Genomic DNA, 9,721 nt, shown 5'->3' on the forward strand with positions numbered 1-9,721 from the left:
GGCTATGTAAGTCAAATAATCAAGATCTAAATTTGCCAAGCACAGATGGGGGCGTATTTACAAGGACCTTGCACCACAGGGAAAGGTCTTAAATTAAAATGGGAAAAATAACATCAGAGAGACTCAAAGGCCTTATAAATATGCCCCAAGCAACCTATGAACCTCTAGCATTACATATCAAGAAACCTAATTGATTTCAAAAAACGTTTTCAAAACACAACTTGTAAAGCAAATATATTCATACATTCATGGGGAAGTTACTTAAAATACCCTAAGACACATGAAAGCGTTTTTTAAGCCCTTGCTCCATTTTCAGATCACTTTTAACATGGCTATGTAAGTCAAATAATCAAGATCTAAATTTGCCAAGCACAGATGGGGGCGTATTTACAAGGACCTTGCACCACAGGGAAAGGTCTTAAATTAAAATGGGAAAAATAACATCAGAGAGACACAAAGGCCTTATAAATATGCCCCAAGCAACCTATGAAGCTCTAGCAGTACATATCAAGAAACCTAATTGTTTTCATAAATCGTTTTTAAACATATCAACTAAATCAATTAGATACCTACATTCAAGGGGAAATGACTTAAAATGGCCTAAGACACATGAAAGCGTTTTTTTTAAGGCCCTTGCAACATTTTTGGGTCACTTTTAACATGGCTATGTTAGTCAAAGAATTAAAATCTAAATTTGCCAAGCACAGATGGGGGCATATTTACAAGGACCTTGCACCACAGGGAAAGGTCTTAAATTAAAATGGGAAAAATAACATCAGAGAGACTCAAAGGCCTTATAAATATGCCCCAAGCAACCTATGAACCTCTAGCATTACATATCAAGAAACCTAATTGATTTCAAAAAACGTTTTTAAACACAACTTGTAAAGCAAATATATTCATACATTCATGGGGAAGTTACTTAAAATACCCTAAGACACATGAAAGCGTTTTTTTAAGCCCTTGCTCTATTTTTAGATCACTTTTAACATGGCTATGTAAGTCAAATAATCAAGATCTAAATTTGCCAAGCACAGATGGGGGCGTATTTACAAGGACCTTGCACCACAGGGAAAGGTCTTAAATTAAAATGGGAAAAATAACATCAGAGAGACACAAAGGCCTTATAAATATGCCCCAAGCAACCTATGAAGCTCTAGCAGTACATATCAAGAAACCTAATTGTTTTCATAAATCGTTTTTAAACACATCAACTAAATCAATTAGATACCTACATTCAAGGGGAAATGACTTAAAATGGCCTAAGACACACGAAAGCGTTTTTTTAAGGCCCTTGCAACATTTTTGGGTGACTTTTAACATGGCTATGTTAGTCAAAGAATTAAAATCTAAATTTGCCAAGCACAGATGGGGGCATATTTACAAGGACCTTGCACCACAGGGAAAGGTCTTAAATTAAAATGGGAAAAATTACATCAAAGGAAGTCAAAAGCCTTGAAAATATGCCCCAAGCAACCTATGAAACTCTAGCAGTACATATCAAGAAACCTAATTGATTTCAAAAAACGTTTTTAAACACATCTTGTAAAGCAATTATATTCCTACATTCATGGGGAAGTGAGTTAAAATGCCCTAAGACACATGAAAGCATTTTTGTAAGACCCTTGCACTATTTTTGCGTCACTTTTAACATGGCTATGTAACTCAAAGAAACAAAATCTATTTCTAAAACACTTGACACAAAGCAACATTTTAAATACACAACTTTCTTCATAATTTTCTCCTTAAAGCATACTATTCTCTATTTAAATTAAATGAATCTTTTCTCACTTTAGCAAATACGTTTTGAGTTTCAAAACAGTCTCAGACACACACCAATTTGTCTTCAGCAGAGCAAAAGGTATGCACTCCAGAGTCTGCAGCTATGAAAAGCACAGAAATGCTGTAACTCATCACACATATCTCTCATGTCACCCAATCAAAACTCTTCCCTCACTTTTTTCAAATCAACACCCTTCCCCCCTCTGGCCTTTCTGCCTTTTTTGCATAGCAACCACCTCCTGAAAGACCTCTCATGTTTGCAAGTTCACACAACAATGTTTCAATTGAACTCTGAACTCTCAGTGCACCTGCGTATCCAGTGCAATCTTTCATTAAATGATTTTTTCTTGACCATTCAAATTACATCTTTCAAACAACACATCCATGCACCCTAACTTTCTGTTTTCAGCAATCAAAATCCACCAATCACTGCTACTGCTTCCTTAACACAGAAACTCCACAGTTTTTTTCATTTTAAACTCTTATTTTTCCAACTGCCATTTCATTGCCACACTTCATCTGACTGCAGCAGAACCTACTCTCACCATGTTTTCTGTCTGGATTGTTGGACATAGTTACATCTACTGGGCTCAAAGGTATGCTGAGAACAGAAATTTACCTAACCTCAATTTACAAGATGTGGAAATTAAGTGGTTTGGCCACAGAGGATTAAAATGTCACCAATTGATACCATTGGTGAAAACCTTTATGCATTTGCCTAAACCTGACCTGTTAATTTTGCACTGTGGAGGTAATGACTTGGGCACTTTGACTGGTGTAGGTCTGGAAATGCTTTTAAAGGACACCTTTGAGCAATTGATGGCACTTTTTCCTCAAACTGCCTTGGTATATTCAAATATATGCCAAAGACAGAAATGGAGGTGGTCGAACCAATTTTGTCCACAAATTGAGAAGTCGAGGAAGCATGTAAACAAATCTGTTTCAGCTTACATGAGAGACCATGGAATGGGCTCCATGTACAACAATAACTTGCGTTACTACATGCAAGATATCTACAGAGGAGATGGAGTTCACTTCTCAGATGAGGGCAACAGAGTTTTCATTTTGAATTTAAGACTGTGCATTGGTACCTACTTATAAGTACCTAAATGTACCATAAACCCAAAAGCTCTTCTCAGAGCTACCCTACATCTGATCACTCACAATTATTATTTTACTCTAACTTTTTTCACAAATTTTCAACAAAGTACGCTCCCCGGAGCGCTACCCGGTACGCGAACCGGAAGCTAACGGCGTGAATTTTTTTTAAAAAATGGGTTTTTTCCGCACATATGGGCCTCCTCAGCCACCCTCAGAAAACCTAGGGGGTCAAGATACGTCTACCGTGCCCCCTTCTACCCATTCTGAACATTATTTGCCCTCCATCTTGTATTTTAATTCGACCGAAACACAAAATGGTGGACTCCCGTAACGCTGCAGGTTCGCGTACCGGGGCGCTCACCGGGAAGCGCTCCATCAAAAAAGGTGGGAAAGTAATTTACAGAAGAAACCCTGGAGACACTTTCACCAAATATAGATTTGCTCATACTACATACCAATCCCTACCATTTTCACAAATTTGGTTGGAATTCCATTTAGCCATTTAGCCTGTAGACCTCTCTAAATACCCTGAGGTAAATTACTTCACAAAACACATCTGAAGTGTTGGAATTGACAACCAATTAAAATGTTACTTTCATTTTCTATTTTTTTTTACCTGACATTTGATTGGTTATGTACCTGAATATATATAAAGGAAGAGAAGGAAACACAGCCATTTTGACTACTACTTCCTGGTGTACATTTCAATAGGATTTTCACTAATAACTTCAACTTCTGTTTAAAGGTAAGTTGTTATTTTAAAAACTGAAGTATATTGTGCACTTTAAGTTAATATGGTAAACTTTTTCTGATAGTTATATACTATCCCTCTGTAGTAGTTATAGATTTAGATAGACTTTTCTGTTATAGTTATGGATGGAGTTAGGCTTCTCTTGTATAATTATGAATTTACTTACGTTAAATCACATACACTTTTTTATATTCCTACTTCCACTCTGATACTATACACTGCCCAAAGATAAATTCACTGTTAAAAACTGCCTATCTAAAATTAATCCCAACAGTGCCCTATCTCTACTAATATATTTTTTTTATGCAAATTTCAGACAAAATGGAAGGCGAACAGAAAGTTTCATTTGAAATTGTCCTTGCAGAGACCAACCAAGAAATCATTGATCCAAATGACATTGAATTTATGGATGAAACTTGGGACCAAGAACTACTGCAATGTGTGCAATCAGTAGATGTCCTCCTTGAAAATGAGGACATTTTACACACTCAAACATTACAAGCTATGTTCAATGAAAATAACGACATTTCAGACAGTGAAATATTAGACATTTTATTAAATTTTGAAACACAATGACAATAATAAATAATTGCTTAAAAAATAAAGAAATAAAAAAAATCAACAAAACAAACAATCAATTAACATACAATATTTGAAAAGTCTATCATTCTTTTTTCCTTATAGTACGCTCCCCAGAGCGCTTCCCGGTGCGCGTACCGGGCGCTCCCCACGCAAAAAAAACAAAAAAAAAGTATTTATTTTTTTGCCCCGCGGGGCCCTTTTAAAGCCTCCACATCAAACCTAGGGGGTCAGGGCGGATCTACTATGCCCTCTTATGGTCATTTCCCCCTTTGTTTTGGCCTCCTCTTGTCTCTCGATCCTACCGAGAGACAAGATGGCGGCCGCTCCGGACTGTTTAGAATGTTGACAGACACCGGAGAGCCAATCAGCTTCGCTACGCGAAGTTCCGTTACGCGTCAAGTACGCGAACCGGAGCGCTACCCGGAACGCGCTTACAGATATATATCTTTTTTTTAATGTTAATTTCTCAAAATCCACTGGATCACATATATTGAGACCTAGCAAAGGCACATCGGGCTACCAGTCCCTACAATTTTGCCAAGTTTCGTGCAAATCCATTCAGCCGTTCGGGCTAAAAGTGAGGCCAACCGCCCTATGGAAATTAACATGGGAAAAACATGTTTTGGGACCCCCCTTTTTTTTCAGCCCCCCCTTGACAAACCCCCCCCAAATTTTCAGTGGCTGCTCAGAAACAAAATGTTCAATTTTCCTGAAAATTTCAGCCAATTCCGTCCACAAACGCCAAAGTTATTAGACATAGAATTTTCAAAAATCCCATAGAGAAAAAATCCTAACTATATATACCTACTGGCGACCGCCAGTAGGTAATATATATATATATATATATATATATCCAACAGTTCAGGCAGCACCTTAAAGAAGAGCCTCAGGGAAATGAATTAGTTCGTTTCTTTATTGTGAATAACTTGCCATCAATCACAGCGCCAGGGCACAGGCATCCACAGTGAGGCCAGACGCGTTTCAGGAGTCCAAATCCTTTCATCAGTGGCCGGTTGGGAAATGAAAGGTCGTGCTGCAGACCAACAGTTAATATTCAACACACCTGCTCCGATGGGCGTGGCTCTCTCACAGCCTTGTGGTGCTTGTAGTTCGTCTGTGTTTCTCCATGTGGGTGCGCTTCCAAACATTTCATTTTGAAAAATAAAAAATAAAAAATAAAACCCATGTGGGTTGATGCACAAGTCCCAGCGCCATGACTGCTTGGTTTTGTAGGAATTCACACGGACTTGTGCAGGCTGCAGTCCTGAACTGAAGACAAGCACCTTCCCTTCCGATATTTCTGGCTCATGACTGGGAGCCAAAACGGACCTGCACAGCAGTGAGCTCTCCTTATCCGACCGTGCAAGGCCGTATAAAATCCAACAGTTCAGGCAGCACCTTAAAGAAGAGCCTCAGGGAAATGAATTAGTTCGTTTCTTTATTGTGAATAACTTGCCATCAATCACAGCGCCAGGGCACAGGCATCCACAGTGAGGCCAGACGCGTTTCAGGAGTCCAAATCCTTTCATCAGTGGCCGGTTGGGAAATGAAAGGTCGCGCTGCAGACCATCAGTTAATATTCAACACACCTGCTCCGATGGGCGTGGCTCTCTCACAGCCTTGTGGTGCTTGTAGTTCGTCTGTGTTTCTCCATGTGGGTGCGCTTCCAAACATTTCATTTTGAAAAATAAAAAATAATAAATAAAACCCATGTGGGTTGATGCACAAGTCCCAGCGCCGTGACTGCTTGGTTTTGTAGGAATTCACACGAACTTGTGCAGGCTGCAGTCCTGAACTGAAGACAAGCACCTTCCCTTCCGATATTTCTGGCTCATGACTGGGAGCCAAAACGGACCTGCACAGCAGTGAGCTCTCCTTATCCGACCGTGCAAGGCCGTATAAAATCCAACAGTTCAGGCAGCACCTTAAAGAAGAGCCTCAGGGAAATGAATTAGTTTGTTTCTTTATTGTGAATAACTTGCCATCTATCACAGCGCCAGGGCACAGGCATCCACAGTGAGGCCAGACGCGTTTCAGGAGTCCAAATCCTTTCATCAGTGGCCGGTTGGGAAATGAAAGGTCGCGTTGCAGACCAACAGTTAATATTCAACACACCTGCTCCGATGGGCGTGGCTCTCTCACAGCCTTGTGGTGCTTGTAGTTCGTCTGTGTTTCTCCATGTGGGTGCGCTTCCAAACATTTCATTTTGAAAAAAAAAAAAAGAAAAAAAAAATAATAATAATAAATAATAAATAATAAATAATAAATAATATATAAAATATAAAATAAATAATAATAAATAATAAATAACAAATAATAAATAATAAATAATAAATAATAAATAATAATTAATAATAAATAATAAATAATAAATAATAAATAGTAAATAATAAATAATAATGAATAATAAATAATAAATAATAAATAATACATGATAAATAATACATAATAAATAATAAATAATAAATAATAAATAATAAATAATAATATATATATTTATAAAATTTCTATGGCCAAATGAAACCCCTCATTTTGTTCCTTTTCAAATTAAATGTATTAAGTGTTACCACTTTATTCCAATCAAGATGACTTCAGGTGTGCCATACTTTTGTCATAAGTAAGACTGTTAGCGTTCTAGTTGTTCTTTAGAACACTCTGGGACATTTTGTCATTGGGCTATAGTTGGGCTACATCTGGCTGATATTTGGGCTACATTTGGGCTCTTTTGTCTCTGGTGGCCATCTTGGGAGACTGCATATCAGAATTTTTTTAATGAAATATAAGAGGATTTGAGAAGTCACTCAAAATGTGCCCTAATTTTTCTTTCTTCAGCACTAATCATAATTTCTATGGCAAAATGAACCCCCTCATTTTGTTCCTTTGCAAATTAAACGTTTTAAGTGTTAACACTTTATTCCAATCAAGATAACTTCAGGTGTGCCATACTTTTGTCATAAGTAAGAATGTTAGCGCTCTAGTTGTTCTTTAGAACACTCTGGGACATTCTTTCATTGGGCTATAGTTGGGCTACATCTGGCTGATATTTGGGCTACATTTGTTTTTTTTGTCTCTGGTGGCCATCTTTGGGCTACATTGGGCTGCATTGGGCTACATTGGGCTACATTTGGGATCTAACATATATATAGCTCAATGTAGCCCAATATATATTTTTTCAAAGTTAATTTTCGTAAAAACCACTGGAGCATATAACTTGAGACATAGCAAAAGCACATCGGGGTACCAGTCCCTACAATTTTGCCAAGTTTGGTGGAAATCCATTCAGCCGTTCGGGCTAAAAGTGAGTCCAACCGCCCTATGGAAATTAACAGGGGAAAACACGTTTTGGGACCCCCCTTTTATCTCGGCCCCCGCTTGACAGATCCCCCCGAAACTTTCAGGGAAGGAGCGGAGCGCAGCGAGGCAAAGTTAAGGAGAATTACAGGCAGATCCCTCATTTGGCGCCAAAGTTATTCCCAATAGAATGTTTCGGATTCCCTATGGAAAACTATCCTAACTATAACTACCTACTGGCGACCGCCAGTAGGTAATATATATATATATATATATATATATATATATATATATATATATATATATATATATATATATATATATATATATATATATATATATATTAAATATGTATTTTCAATGTAAAAATGTGTATTTTCAAAATTCATAAGCTGATGTCGGGAGAAAAAGGGGTACATTTCCCAAAAATATTTAAAAGTTTCTATTTGAGTGAAAAATCATACAGCACTAGAGATACTTCTTACTAATATTATTAACTTGATGCCAATGGCATTGCAGACATTAATTTTATGTATTACCCATGTAGAGGCATTCCACACCGACAAAGTATTTTACATTACTGCTGCCTAGAGTGCCTAGTGCACTGAGGTGATCACTGCTGGCAATCTTGTACATCTATTGTACATCTATTCATGTCTGATGTGGTCACTATTATAACTCAAATATTATTAGCAGTATCTCAGGATGATTTTCACTGGACATAAGTGGCTCTTATCAGACAAAAGGTTGGAGACTATTAATTTAGACCAATGGCCCATGCTCAATAAAAAAAATGGCTACACATGTTATTTTTTGTTGTTTGACGTTAGCTTTTCTGCATCTATCTGTATATATTGAGCTATTATTAAACTGTTGTGCTATCACCAGTGCTTAATTTGAGCAGGTGGTTTCTGCTGCTCGACACCAGCACTTAGGAGACTGCACCGGCTTTAGAGACAGTCCACCACTTGGTGGCATTGTCTACCCAAATCTCAAGATATGCATAACAACAGTGTTTTATAAGTCATTATACATTAAAATTATTAACACGTATCTCTCACACCATTATTATAGCTTTGGGTAACCTAGAATAGTTTGAATTGTCAGAGTGTGATGGTTAGTACTTGTTTTTGTTCTGTCACTTGCAGTGCTGACAGGGGCAATGGGTGGTGCAGGCTGCAGTGACCTCTCAAGAAGGGCCCTGACACTTACCTTTTTACAAATTAAGCAGTGGACATCACAACACCCTAACCTCTGGACTATCACATCAGCTCTACAATTGCAGACATTGCGTTGGGTACTTCCGAGACACAGCCCTCCATCATCTTCTTTCAGCTAAGCCTTGACTATTCATTTGCACCTACAAGCAGGGTCATGTGGCTAAGGACGCTTGGTTTCCATCACAGACTGAGGCCAGTGGGGAACACCAGTGATCCCACCTTTAATAGTGCTCGGTTCTCACTGTGACTGCACACAACTGTGGAAAAGAATGACTCACACTATTCACAAGTACAGTACTGGCAGATAAGGGCAGGCTCCTCTCACACATATACTCTATCGCACATATACTCTACAGGCAGTAGCAGAGCATTGTACACAGTACTGCGTCATAGCTGGCAGCAGGGCCGGACTGGGAACCACAACCACAAGTGCTCGGCCGGCCCCCCTCCCCACTCGGGGGGTTGGAGGTGTCACCGAGCTCTTTGACGGGGACGGTTTTCGGCCGATTTAGGTACAGGGCTGCAAAAACGGCCCTGTAACAAAAACGGCCCCCAGGGGCCCAAAACCGGCCCCCATCCGTGCGGCGCACCGGGGGATTGCCCGGTGCCCGCTATGGCCAGTCCAGCCCTGGCTGGCAGCAATGTGTAATCCTAAAAATTTCCATCAAAATGAGAACACGAAAACGCCAAGCACATCCATCCTGAGCCACACACTCAACTGTTCTTGTAGCAAAAGGGACTCTTCCAAGAACAGCTCCACACCCAGCTTCATTGTGCTTAGTGTGGGTTAGGGGTAACTTGAGCCTGGTGTACTGACACCGAAACCCAGGGCCTATTGAGAGCTCGGCTTTCTGTCGCTGTTTAGTATATAAGGCCTGAAATACCATCCCTAGCATGTGGCACCGTTTATTTTGTTTGGTGTCTGTCACCTTGTTTGATGAAGTGTGAGAAACAGGATTGACTAAAGGAGCAAAGGAGGGAATAAAGGTAGAGG

Source organism: Lissotriton helveticus, chromosome 5_1 (assembly GCF_964261635.1).
Source record: "Lissotriton helveticus chromosome 5_1, aLisHel1.1, whole genome shotgun sequence".
Taxonomy (NCBI): domain Eukaryota; kingdom Metazoa; phylum Chordata; class Amphibia; order Caudata; family Salamandridae; genus Lissotriton; species Lissotriton helveticus.